The sequence below is a fragment of the Berghia stephanieae genome, chromosome 10 (genome assembly GCF_034508935.2).
Source record: "Berghia stephanieae isolate SIO BIC M18660-M18661 chromosome 10, UCSD_Bste_1.3, whole genome shotgun sequence".
In the NCBI taxonomy this organism is placed as follows: domain Eukaryota; kingdom Metazoa; phylum Mollusca; class Gastropoda; order Nudibranchia; family Aeolidiidae; genus Berghia; species Berghia stephanieae.
The window spans coordinates 10437823-10450322 of record NC_088369.1 but is presented as its reverse complement, the minus strand read 5'-3'; the positions used below and the strand labels follow the sequence as shown (position 1 = coordinate 10450322).

The following is a 12500-nucleotide window of genomic DNA, read 5'->3' as shown; positions in this document are numbered from 1 at the left end:
ACACTTTTGTCCTCTATTTATTGAAAACGGGGGGAAAAAAATCAACCAAACACTGGGTACTCGCTTATGGAATGTCTCCCTCTAATTTCATGATCCAAGCTGGGGCTTAGACAAAACCAGACAGCCTCACTCCAGTATCACATCAACATACAAATAATAAAATTAAATAGCATAGAAAAGGGCAATGGATTTAGAATGATAGAAAGGACTCTACATCCCATCCAATACCTTTTGTGTCTTTGACAGGTGTGTGAGAGAGAGAGAGAGAGAGAGAGAGAGAGAGAGAGAGAGAGAGAGAGAGAGATACGAAGAGTGATAGATAAATAGATAGATAGAGAGTTAGGGAGAGAGAGAGGGAGGGAGAGAGAGAGAGAGAGAAAGAGAGAGAGACGGAGAGTGATAGATAGATAGATAGATAGATAGATAGATAGATAGATAGATAGATAGATAGATAGATAGATAGATAGATAGATAGATCGAGAGAGAGAGAGAGAGACGAATAGAGAGAGAGAGAAAGAGAGACGAATAGAGAGAGAGAGAGACGAAGAGAGAGAGAGAGAGACGAATAGAGAGAGAGAGAGAGACGAATAGAGAGAGAGAGAGACAAATAGAGAGAGACGAATAGAGAGAGAGAGAGACGAATAGAGAGAGAGAGAGACGAATAGAGAGAGAGAGAGAGAGAGACGAATAGAGAGAGAGATAATCTCAGCTCCAAATACACATAACAAATAAACAACCCGAATCCTTACAGATCCACTGACCGCGCACAAATTCTTACGCTTCTCTCAAGAGATAGATAGGCAGTATTGACAACAATAGCGGTTACCATTTATTTAGCCTACTCTCTTTTTCTCAGAATGTAAAGACTTCTTATTCCGGTGTCCAAGAAAAAAGAGAACAAGAAAAGTAATTCGTGCGTGACGTTTACGCCAATTAAAACAAAGATAAGCCCCCCGACTGATAGTGATAGGTGTATCTAGTGGTCTGCAGATTACGGCCCCTTGACTGTTGAGGACAAGACAGAGCTGCCAACCGTCAATCTCAATAAGACTATGTGATCTAGTGATATGATGACACTCGCTTTCGGATCGGAGGTTCGAGCCTCGCGCTCGGCGCATCGCATAATTGAGTCCTTGGAAAAGGCTCTTTACTCACATTCTCTCACAGTACTCAGATGTAAAATGAGTACCTGGCCGTTAACAACATCCGCCAGCCATATAAAACGTACCAACACATAAAATGTATAGATAGTATGCACTTGGCTAAGAAGTTCACAACATTGCCATCCGGAAGTAAAACTGGCCAACACGCAAAACTGTGTGTAACCTTGAAGTTTATAGTCTGGTTCATACATTTTAGTGAGATTTACTCATAAACGCGGGTGGCAAAAAAACAATAACAAAGACATGCGTGACGTCATCTTCGAACTATCTATAGTCTGATTGATAGAATTAAGTGAGAACTACTCAGCTATCGAAAGCAATAACGAACAGCTGAGTGAGGTCAACTTCGTTACATTTCTACAAGGAAAGGATGATAATATTATAATTAACAATTAATTTACGATATTTGATTCTGATTTTTTTTTTATACAAAGCATACAATTAAATTGGAAGGGGGTTTTAAAAAATAGCGTAGCCTACAAATTACACGACATTAATTTGCGTAAGGTTGGCAGCTCTATCTATGTCTGACAGAGATTCAGAAGTTGTCATTGTATGTTGTACTTATACGCCTTTTTCCTCCATTGTATTACATGTTGTACTTATACGCCTTTTTCCTCCATTGTATTACATGTTGTACTTATACGCCTTTTTCCTCCATTGTATTACATGTTGTACTTATACGCCTTTTTCCTCCATTGTATTACATGTTGTACTTATACGCCTTTTTCCTCCATTGTATTACATGTTGTACTTATACGCCTTTTTCCTCCATTGTATTACATGTTGTACTTATACGCCTTTTTTTTTTCCTGTCACATTTTCTTTTTTATTTCAGCAGTTTCTTAAGCACATCTAACTACACACATTGTCCTATTTCAGAACGTAGGTATGATTTAAACACAAACTGTCGTTTCAACTACGCTGCCGCCGTAAACCGGGAGGGGGGTGGGGGCGGGGGGGGCAGGAGGATCATTTTAAAATCGAAACTTATGGAAGTCTCCCATGAGGTGTCAGTCTCAGGTTTGAGATTTTTGACTGTTTGTGGGGGCATTTTAAATGATCGATATTTGAAGGACGATTTTTTTTGGCCAAAATTCTTTTAAAACGTTGGGGTTGTGTGTTTTCTCCCACAGAACGGTAGTATAAGTACCTGTCAAAGGTCACGCATTTCTGTATCCTCATCTCAGTATTCCTCACATCTAATATGTAAAATAAAAGATAATACAATACTCGATGGATTCTGGAGTCTTCGAAGTGATAGAACAAAATTGACGTCACTCTGGTCTTTGTTTTTGTTTTCAGTCAGCCATTTTTATGAGTAGTTCTCACTCAATTCTATAGATAGTATGCACTTGGCCAAGGAGTTCACAACATTGCCATCCGGAAGTATAACGGACCAACACACAAACTCTGTGTAACCATGAACTTTTATAGTCTGGTTAATACGGTTTAGTGAGAACAACTCACAAACGCGGATGGCAAAAACAATAACAAAGGCCTGAGTGACGTCATCTGCATACTATCAGATAGTATGCAGATGACGTCACTCAGGCCTTTGTTATTGTTTTTACCATCCGCGTTTGTGAGTTGTTCTCACTAAACTGTATTAACCAGCCTATAAAAGTTCATGGTTACACAGAGTTTGTGTGTTGATCCGTTATACTTCCGGATGGCAATGTTGTGAACTCCTTGGCCAAGCGCATTCTATCTATTAATCAGACTATACGTCACATCGTTTTCTGTGTGGGTACGTTCTATCCATAGATAACACAGGACTAATAGTCTGTGGTTCTATCCGACTGGCGGCTGTTATGCGGGTTGTTGTTTTTTACTTAACGCATAGCATCAATGGTCTGATTAATATAACGAAGTGACTATTCTCACCCCCCTAGTCTAGGATGCTAGTCTTCATAATAGTAGTCCACAATTGTTGTATGTTTAATCCAAAGGTTGTAATGCAGTAATTTGTTAAGTTTCTTGTCACAAGTTGCACAATAAAAAAAAAAATCAATCAAATCCAAATCGCAAAAAGCCGGCGACGTTTTTTTCGGTAATCCAATCGGCCCGGGGGGGGGGGGGGGGGGAGGGGTGAGAAAAGAGGCAGCCTTAATATAATTTAGTGAGAACTAATCATCCAAATAGCAGTCTAAAAACAATAACAAAGATAAGAGTGACTTCTTCAACTTCTATAAATTGTACCACTGATCTTCACAAAACATAACGGATATACACACACCACACACACACACACACACACACACACACACACACACACACACACACACGTTCCTGTAGCAAGTAAAGAAAAATGCGCAGCACCCCACAGCACCACTTACACTGAATGAACGCTGTAACCAACTATATATAGGTCAATAAGTTAACTTTGTATGTTTATGAGGAGCGCGTTGAAAGTCGGTAAGTTTACAACACTGTAAACTGTGGCCATAGCATAAAATCCCTCGATCCTCTTTATTCTGTGGGCCATACAACTAGTACTACTACTACATAATATATACAATATATTATGTCGGGTACCTTGGGCCTTGGGATCCATTTACAACGTCATGGTCTATACTGAAGACTAGTGGCCGTTATGTGAATGTACTTATCCTCCCTTAACTTAACCCAAACGGTTTCTTATGATGATGATGTTGATGATGATGATAATGATAATGATGATAATAATAATAATAATAATTATTATTATTATTATTATTATTATTATTATTATTATTATTATTATTATTATTATTATTATTATTATTATTATTATTATAATAACTCATTTATCTGCCGTCTATCCCGTTTTTATTGTTTTTATCATCGGTCGAAGAAGTGTTTTGAGTCCGAAACGTTCTGTGTTGTTTTTTTTTTGTTTGTTTGTTTGTTTTTTGTTTTTTAGTTTTTTTTAAAGGCATTTTTTTTCTCTTTTGAAGCTGTGTTATATATCCATTTTTTGTTTATGACTTTCTACAGCCCACAGCTTCTATCTGGTAGCTTAATATCACTTTACTCTTGACTTGTAGTTCCCTTATGCCTTGCTTGGGGAAAAGGTTTAGCTTATCTATGTGGTCTAGTGGTATGACACTCGCTTTCGGATCGGAAGGTCCTGGGTCCGAGCTTCGCGCTCGGCGCATAGTTGAGTCCTTGGAAAAGGCTCTTTACTCAAATTCTTTCACCGTGGTCAGGTGTAAAATGAGAACCTGGCCGTTAACAGCGTTGTCTTTGTCCGAAAAATTGAAATATCGCCTGACAGGCGTCATGTCCCGTCCTACATGTCAAATGTTGCTGTTGACCAGGGACCCCTTGTAAAGCGCTTTGAGCGCATTTAGTGGATATTGCGCTATATAAAGCTCATTTTTTTAAAATCTTCTCAAGTCGTTATGAATATTTTTTTTAAGTCACATGACACGAGTTTGGGATCGATTGATATTTGAAAGGACGAGTTTTCTGGCCATTTAAAAAAAAATGTGTTTTCTTTTTTTTTCCAGGGTTAATTAAGGGTAAGAACAAATATATTATTATTGATAAAATGGGGATTAATCAAATTCTTCCCCGTTGTGATAGGCAAAACAATAACACACTATTAGTGGCAATCAAGTCACAGGTGTGTGTATCTGTGTGTGAGTGCGTGTGTGTATGTGTATGTGTGTGTTTGAAATTATAGAATGAATGAAGTTGACATCGCTCAACTCTTTGTTATTGTTTGTTTTTTATTTGTTTGTTTTTATTAAGACCGCTGATTTACGTGATTATGGTAGGAACGAAATGACGTCACTCAGCTCTTCGTTATTGTTTTTAGACAACCATTTTAATGATTAGTTCTCACTAAATTCTATCAATCAGACTATAAACTTTAAAGTTACATATATATAGTTTTGTGTGTTAGTATGTTATATCGGGCTGGTGGATGTTGCGAGTATTTTACCTAAACGCATAGTATCAATTTTCACTATTGTCCCTCAAACAAATTTAGGGAGGCCTTCCGAAAGCTCCTACATCCCCAGTATTCTTTTTTTATATATAATGTGCTATTAGGGGGTTTGGGAGGGGGGAAACTTTTTTTTAAGTCTCCCTCCTCCCAAACCAACTACTAGAACATTATTAAAAAAAGCAAAGAATATTGGGGATGTAGGAGCTTTCAGAAGGCCTCCCCAAATTTATAAACATTAAAGCTTACATATATTGTTGTGTGGTGGTAAGATGATTTCGGCAGTCAGGAGAGGGGAATAATTTACCTAAACGCAAACACCAGTAGCAAACATGGATCTCAGAAGTCAGTGGCAATACGATTAAAGTAAAACATACATTTCAAATTCAAGGCACATGGGTTATTATTCCAAGATTATGTGAAACGAAGAAAAACTTGTGAACGACGTTGCGGCTAAATCACTTAACACACAACACACAACAACATCTGTGTAAGAAATATCCTCAAAGTAATATTGATTCTGTCGTCGCCCAATGGGTATCCCCGCAACACACTTCCTCGGGTCACGAAAAGAAAAAAAAAAAAAAAAGAAAGAAATGGTTTCGGGTAACCAAACAACTTGATGTATTTATATTATACTATATAAGTATACACCATTGCTTACACAGTTCAAAGACACGGCTTGTGGACAGTGCAATGACACCTGTGGCTGCCCACTGACAACTGACTTGACCAGAAGAGTAAAGGTGTAATTATTTTCTACGCACACATACACAAATACAAACACACACATAATCATACACACACGCACACACACACAACACACACACACGCGCACACACACACAACACACACACACACACACACACACACACACACGGTAATAAAAAGAGTAGGTTCGTCCCCAGACTTTCCGGTCACCCTTTATTCAGCACTACCGTCCCAAGTCACAGCGACGTATGTGACAAAAAGTGTGATAATACGTGTAGTATTGTTGATTAATTTGCTCCTTCCCACTCATCCATAGAGAGAGCGGGGAGGGAGGAGAAAAAAAGAAAGAAGGAAGAAGAGAGCAAGAAAGGAGGGGGAGCAAGAAGAAGAGGATGAAGAAATTGAGCTTTGAGCTTTATATAGCGCAATATCCACTAAATGTGCTCAAGGCGCTTTACAAGGGGTCCCTGGTCCACAGCAATATTTAACATGTAGGACGGGACATGACGCCCGTTAGGCGATATTACAATTTTTCGGACAAAGACAACGCTGTTAACGGTCAGGTACTCATTTTACACCCGAGTACGGTGAGAGAATGTGAGTAAAGAGCCTTTTCCAAGAACTCAACTATGCGCGAGCGCGAGGCTCGAATCCAGGACCTTCCGATCCGAAAGCGAGTGTCATACCACTAGACCACATAGCCGCAAGAAGAAGAAGAAGAAGAAGAAGAAGAAGAAGAAGAAGAAGAAGAAGAAGAAGAAGAAGAAGAAGAAGAAGAAGAAGAAGAAGAAGAACAACAACAACAACAACAACAACAACAACAACAACAACAACAACAACAAAAAGGAGATAAAGCACTTTTTTTCCATTGTCTATCACACGCACATAAATAAGACCATAGATGTGTAATTTTTTGTCCAGTTTGTCTGTTTTAATAAAACAGTTGAGATACGTCGTTTTCCCATAACACAGCAGAGCGGTTCCCTACCTACTACCCACCCTAAACGATAGGCACAGACATAGAACAGATAACGCAAGCATTACGGGTTCAAAGAACTTGAGAATACGCGCTGAAGACCGGTCTGGACCGGCGGTCCCACGGTCTTTTAGCTGTGAACCGAAGACCGGTCCCATAGGGGAAGACCGGCGGCGGTCCTCACTTCTTATCACCTTTCAACTAGTGCGGGGCGGTCCTTGGCAAGCTTAAGGACCACGGTCCTACGGTCTCGCGCCATAGCCTACTACTTCCCCAGCGATTCGTTGCTTCGGTTGCCTATCTTCCACCAATCACCACCCATCCCACTTAATTAATCGCACCCACCCCCCTTTGCAATACACTAAACGACACAGACGACCATACAGGCAGACGACCACCAACCTCCACTCCGCAAACCGCCCTTTCGTGTGTGAGATGGGGGGAACAGGAGGCGCACGCCTTGGACGATTCCATTATACGGGGTAAATTTCAAAATTTACTACACCATAATGATCGCAATGACAATGATCTATGGTGAAGGCATGACCCCTCTTCTCTAATGGGTTATTGTTTGAAATGTATGTGACTACTAAAGATGTGTGTGTTTGTGTGTGTGTGTGTGTGTGTGTGTGGAACCTAGCAAGTAGCAAATCCGATTTTTTGTTTTCTTTTGTCCATCTCTTGTCACCACTCCTTTCTATCGCAGTGTTGTCATTTAAAATAATACAATAATATTAAAATTTCGTTCGGTGTTTTTACTAATCAAATAATATGAGTTTCATTAGTTTCTTCCTTCCAAAAAACCCAGTTATAACGTCTGAATTTTAAAAAAGTCCAATAGAATATTTGGGGACCCCGATAGCTCAGTTGATAGAGCACTCTCTTTATACGCAAAGGGCCAGAGATCGATCCCGGGTGCAGTCGAGTTTTTTCTGAATCCCTGTCTACTCAGCAATGAATGGGTAGCTGAGTTTGTTAGATCTGGCGAAAAGTCACCATCGACCCCTCTTATTACCTCATCCACCCCCTCTTATTATAACTTCACGTCTCTCTCTTACTCTTCAATGCTCGCTGCCCTCTAATGTGGTGTGTGTGGGGGGGGGGGAGGGGGGGGGTAGGAGTTGCGTGTGTGTATCAACGCCACGAACAACTCGATCAACGCCTTGGGCGGTGCCATTATCTCCGTTAATGGGGATAAATTTCAAATTTTATTAAATTATCGAAGTAACAATGAAGTACGGTGAGCAAATAAAGAAGGCATCACCCCTCTTCTCTAATTAGGTTACAATTTGAAATGAGTGTGACTACTCCGTGTGTTTTACTCCTGTAGACCACGGTTTTCATCGTGTAGCGGTCTTTAACGGTTCAAGAATGAACGATCCCACGGTCTCAAAGGTCAAACCGGTTCGAATTTCCAACAGTCTGTCAGGAATGTTCAATGTCGAAAAGGACCGGTCCTTGCGGTCTTCATTTCCCAAGGACCGTAGGACCGTGGTCCTTAAGCTTGCCAAGGACCGCCCCGCACTACTTGAGAAGAGTCTTTGACAATAATATATGACAGCGTGCTGTCACCAATATTCCTTTAACAGTGTCAGTGATACACACGGTAGAGCCACGCTCTCACCTGCCAGGCGGAGTTGTCGTACCAATAAGGTCGCAGGTTCAAACCCCACCACTGCCGCGAAAAATTTTTTATTCTCTATTGTCTTCTGGCACTTTTCTACTCACTTCATATCTTGTTGTTACCAACATAAGTGCCTGCTCCACTCACGTTTCAGTGATACTGAACGGTTGTCAGTGGCAGTGGATTAGTAGTAAATTGTTGTAAGTTGTATAGGTATAGTATAGGACTTAACCTACAGAGTATGAAGCGGCTAGGCTTAACTTTGGTTTAGTTTGTTGGGTTTTTTTTTTTGTTTTTTTTTTTTTTTTTTTTGGGGGGGGGGGGGTTTGTTTTTGTTTTTTGTTTTTGTTTTTGGGGGGGGGGGGGGATGGAGGGGAGGGGATGAATAGATTCGGGGTGTTGTTTTGTCTTTTGGTTTGTTTGTTGTTGTTTTGTTTTTATTTTGGCTTTGTTCTATTTTTTTTTTTTTTTTTTTTTTTTGTTTAGGAGGGGAAGGGTTAATTGGTATTCTTTTGTACGTTTGTTGGCTTTTTTTTTTTTTGGGGGGGGGGGGGGGTCATTTTTCGTTGTTTTGTTTTTGTTTTGTTTTTTTTTGTTTTTTTTTTGGGGGGGGTGCATTTTTTTGTATTTTGGTCTGGTTGTTTCTTTGTTGTTGTTTTTTGTTTGTTTTGTTTTGTTTTTAGGGGAGGGGACTTGATTTGTTTGCTTTTTTTCTCTCGTTTTGTTTTGTTTGTCTTTTTCCCCCTTTAAACTGGGTGATTTGGTTTGTTTGTTTGTTTTGTTTATGATTTTGCTTTTTTTGTTGTTGTTGTTTGGTTTTTATTCATTTTGTTGTGTTTTATGGTTATTTTACTTATCGCTGGGGGGGGGGGGGGGGGGGGGTTTGGGTGTGGGGGTTGTATTTTTATTTTGTTGGGGTTTTTTATTTTTTATTTTCAGGGATTTTTCATTGACTTTCTATTTGCTATACTATTTCACTATTTCACCTCAATGAGTTCATTTACTTTTGTTTTCATTCTGGGGGTAGGGAGTGAAGGAATTGGAGGTGTTTTGTTTTGTTTTTTTGTTTATTATTTATGTTGTTGTTTTGTTGAGTTTTTTTCCAGGGGGGGGGGGGGGGGTCATTGACTTTCTATTTGCTATACTATTTCACTAATTTATCTCAATCTGTTCATTTATCTTTCTGTAGGACCAGATCTGAATGTGTACTCAAATCTTGCCAGAGAGATAACAGTTCACCCAAAAAAGTTCCATATATAAAAACTCGTATTTCGATCGATTTTTGTTACCTACAGTACGACTCACCATGAGACTCCAGATTAAGGGCGACCAATCAAATCAACAAAAGCAAATTGTCAATCCTGTAAATCCTCCGTAGCTACAGCATGGAAGCGCCATCTAGTGAGAGAGTATTTTAATCAAATTGTAAATAATGAAATAAATGAATAAATAAAATTGCTGTTATTCATCCCCAATGGGGTTATTTGTCATTAGGACTAGGACTATTCCAAGGGAAGACTGGAATAACCTCCGACATCAGCTGTTGTGCAGTCAGCACAGTGAACTGGGGCAAAGTGACAAAGCATGCAGGAGGTTGTCAAACTCGGTACCTTTCGGGTTCGAAGCAAAAAACATAACGCTGAGCTTGGCTACAGCATGGATTTAGTTCGATAAAATTTTAAAGAAGACAACCATGAAAAAAAAATAATTGAGCTTTTATATCGCACAATATCCACTAAATGTGTTCAAAGTGCTTTACAAGGGACAACAGCAACACTTAACATGTAAGATGGAACATGATGCCTTTTAGGCGATATTATAATTTATTCAGACAGAGACAATGCTGTTAACGGCCAGGTACTCGTTTTACACCAAAATACGATGAGAGAATGTGAGTAAAGAGCATTTTCCAAGGACTCAACTATGCGCTGAGCGAGCCTCGAACCCAAGACCTTCTGATCTGAAAGCGAGTGCCATACTACATGGCCACATAGCCGCACAAAAAAAAAAACATACTTTTTGTATCATCAGTGTTTCCTTTCATTATCTTTTTAGAAATTTTTTTTCTGTAGATTATGGGGTTTGATTAACAAAATAAAACAAGAAACCAAATGTCTAGATAGCTACATCACCAAAACAATATGATGTTGGGGGTGACTTAGAATTAGAAAATTGAATTTAAAGACAAAAATAAGATACTTCGATTAAGTTTATATATTACATTTTTGTACGTTAGTTGTTTTATTTTATTGTTGTTTAGTTGGGTTTATTTTTATTTCATTTTTTTTTTTGGGGGGGGTGCCTTTTTTGTATTTTGGTTTGGTTGTGTTTCTTTGTTGTTTTTTTGGGGTTTTTTGGAGGGGGAGCTTGAATTGTTTGCTTTTTTTTCGTTTGTTTTGTTTTGGTTGTCTTTCTATATTCCCCTTTAAATTGAGTGGTTTTGTTTGTTTTTTTTTGTTTTATTTTATTTTGTTTTTGTTTTTGGTTTTATTGTGTTTTAGTGATATTTAATTTTTTGCTGGATTTTTTTAAAAAAATTTTTTTATTTTGGTAATATATTACATTGAGGAGAATTGTCTCTACTTTGTTAACAGTACAAAACCTGAGATCTTACTTTTCTTGTCGTTTTAAATTTAAAATCACATTTTCCTTTCTTTTCCATCCCGAAATAAATACCGTTTTGAGACATTTGGTAACAATTGAGTAGTCCTTCATAGCCATTAGGCCCATGGATCCGAAGTTTATTCCCGTTTCTACAGCAATCGCTTGCTACCCTTTGGATAGGATGCTAGTCTATTGCAAAGTAATTTCTGCCAGATCTAACAGACCCAGCTACCTAATTATTAAGTGGGTAGTCAGGGGGTTAAGAATAAATCTCGACTTCACCTGGGATTTATACCGATCCTTTTGCATGTGAAGCAAGTGCTATATCAACTGAGCTATTCGGATCACCATCATCATCGGTCACAAATGAGCTCATAAGAAAATTAACATTATTTTGCATAAGAATGACATTATGCAACAATTATTCTAAATGGTCAATTGTCGGAAACCAAGAAAAACAGGAGGTTTCACAATTTTGTGGAAACAAAATTTGAAATTTATTTTCACTAGCTAAACAGTTTGTTTTTTCTGCACAGTGCAAATGGGGGACGGAAAGACTGGCACTGCCAGCACGACAGTATGCTGAACAAACAAAAACCGTAGTGCTGTCAGTGTCAGAAATCTTCATCCAATACCTACACTCTGAATATGAATGTGGCCCTTAACCCAGACTTTTTATACGAAGTGACTATTTCTCCGAATGCTCGAGAAAATAAACTTGAGCTCTTTCTCCAAATGTGTACTTTTTTTTTTTTTTTTTTTTTTTTTTTTTTTTTTTTTGGTTTTCTTTTGCCAGTGCTTGGGCGCTCTGTCTTTTATTCCCAACGTTCTGTTAGCTTCTATCTTGAGTTTGTGCTATCCTGTCTTTCAACCTCTGTTCCTGTCTTGAGACTTTGGTTTTGGTATTTAGGTTTACTTCTGTTCTCTCTTTGATAGAACAGTGCGAAGTGCAAAAGTGAATGCGCCATGGAGTATTCGCGATAGCACAACTTTTTGATAACATCTTTGTCAACAATGTGCCTACAAACATTCGCTTGATGATTCGTGAGAATTCCCTGTCCACTCTGTTTGAGCATCATTTACTTTGCATCGACATCGCGTCCGTAACCCATCAGCTACTGGAGGCTACCCGACCATTCGGAGAGATGGCGTTCAAGTTTATTTTCCTGAGCGCTCGGAGAAATAGAGCCGGCCTTTTTATATCTCCGTTCATTTCCCCACTTCATACACCTGGGGTTTTGATCTTGTTTGCTGATTCAATAGCTTTGGCCTAAGAAGTAAAATTAAGACTCGAGACACTAAATCTCTAGTCTAGACTTGGCCAACTCACTTTGTCACTCTGATACACTCTGACTCGGTCAACTCAGAAAGTAGAGAGTGCTCACTGACAGAGAGAGATTGCACTGGTAAAATAAAATTTCTATAATCAATTTCGACCAAAAAAAAAGAAAAGAAAATATCATTGCATTTATCTACTTACTTTAACAT

At 38.8% G+C, this 12500-nt stretch overlaps 1 protein-coding gene across 6 annotated transcripts in view; it reads right to left on the bottom strand.

Moving 5' to 3' along the window:
• LOC144980491 (uncharacterized) overlaps positions 1-12500 on the bottom strand; it is a 45403-nt gene that overhangs the window by 32832 nt on the left and 71 nt on the right. For 2 of the 6 annotated variants that reach the window (XM_078928105.1, XM_078928101.1), the window contains exons 1-2: positions 12493-12500; positions 9714-9806 (exon numbers count right to left, since the gene is read on the bottom strand). The exon at positions 12493-12500 is cut by the window's right edge and continues 71 nt beyond it. The gene's annotated coding sequence lies outside the window, so the exon portion shown is untranslated. Of the gene's footprint in view, positions 1-5404; positions 5630-5761; positions 5826-9713; positions 9807-12492 lie in introns of those variants that run through there. The other 4 variants (XM_078928102.1, XM_078928103.1, XM_078928104.1 and 1 more) reach the window with 4 other exon arrangements.